The sequence below is a fragment of the Orbicella franksi genome, chromosome 7 (genome assembly GCF_964199315.1).
Source record: "Orbicella franksi chromosome 7, jaOrbFran1.1, whole genome shotgun sequence".
NCBI lineage: Eukaryota > Metazoa > Cnidaria > Anthozoa > Scleractinia > Merulinidae > Orbicella > Orbicella franksi.
Window position 1 is genome coordinate 31,654,490 of NC_138151.1, and position 1,950 is coordinate 31,656,439.

Below are 1,950 nucleotides of genomic sequence, written 5' to 3' on the forward strand. Positions count from 1 at the left end.
ACTCTATCTCCAGATGAATCTAATCAGGTGAAAATTTGAAATTTGAAATTTGAGTCCTGCTAAAAATCTGCCATAAAAACCACGAAACAATATGTTATCCAAAGTTGCTTGACATAGTTAACAGTCACATTGGATCAGTCATTGATAATGTTAAGAAGGTTATAAACACGGAGCTGGCTTGGAGGTTTAAATTATAATGTTTAAATTGCAATCTGTATAAACCGTTAGCTTAAGATAACTGTCAGGGAAGACTTTAAAGAGCACTTTCCGGGACGAAATGGATGTAAACGAACAATGTTAAGGGAAAATATCACTTTATCATCATTTTTTCATCCTCGCAAAGTTGAATAACGTTCCAAGAAGGAATCTGCACAATCCCTCAGTTGAAGATACAGCTGTAACTGTTAAGAACGATTGTAATAATCGCTGTCAGTTTGCAGAATGCCATGCTGGTAAACAAACAACATTAATTGAAACTACACATTGTGACTTCATTAGCCTTGGCAAGTTCAATAATTTTGTAAAAAGGACAAAATGTACCTCGTTTTTTGTGATCTGGAGATTAAAGTGTAATGTTGCATTTATTAAAGATGCCTTGTTTACAAAAACCAACTTTTGTTTCTTTAACAAATTACCATGCTAAGGTAAACACTCCATTAATTAAAACTCAAGCCTCATGGCTACCCCGAAACAAGAATATTACCAGTCCAACTAGAAATAATAGGAAACTGAAAACTGCTTCTAAAAAGTGTTGAAATAATGTAATGACTGCCAACACTTTTAGAATGTTTTAAACACAATTTCATTTTTCTACTTTAACAAAAAGTGCTACACAGCTTTCTCTACACCTTAATTCCTTGGACACCTTCCTACACCTTCTTCTAAGGCGACCTATCGCCTTTGACAGAACCTTTGGTGAGCTGAGTGCTAGCTTATGGCTTAGCATAACACAACACCTCAGCACGGCACGGTACGGTACGGAACGGCAGGGCATGGCACAGCAGGGCACGGCAGGGCACGGCACGGTAATTAAAAATTCTTTTGTATGTATAAAAATAATTCAAAATAATTTTTGCTCTCAAATGAGGTTGATTGGGCTAATTTAAATGCATACACAAGAATTTTAAATTGGGGGCCATTTATGAATAGGGTCTATAGCAGTATAGCACTTGCATTTGTGAGATGGCTTGTTTACCAAACGTGAGCTATAATTGATCAATGGTTTCCAAATTCACCCATCGACCAATCTTAGCTCACATTGGTTACCCTTACCATCACGAAGATCCTAGTGTCAAAAGCTGACCTTTAATTTTCCTAACGTTTCTGTCAACTGCAATTAGGAAAGTTTAGAAGTTCATGAAAATGGAACAACAATGTGTGATCCCAGATGATGCCCATTCCCCCTTGCCCCTCCCGCCACCTGCCTGCCCACCCTCTGGAATTTACAATCCCCATGAGTAATTTAGGTTTTGTTTATCACACAAGTTCTCAACAATAATGATATCTATTCGAACTCAACCCCCTGCAATTTGGAGCAGCACCAATATTTCAAAAGCAAAGAGCATAATGCAAACTGGCCGTTACATGGGTCTCCACATTAAACCTCCACATTAAAGGCTATTGTTGGGGGATTAGCCAACGAGCGCAGGTACTCTGTGTCAACATCAAAATGCACTAACACACATTAAAATGACGTTTAGCATGCTCCATTCACAACCTCTTTCTTTTCCTTTTTCAACTACAGTCACTTTCAGTGTTACTATCCTCTAAGGTTTACAAGCACTGATTATATGTGATTTTAGTATCATTTTAGAGCTGAACAACGCGTTTCCAGCCGTCTGATTGGTTTAGCGTGTGTATATCTAGTCATGGATGCACGGAGGAAGTTTGGAGAGCACGAAAGAAGCGTAAGAGTTGCTTGAGGCGATAGCCCAGAGGAACTCTAGCTCC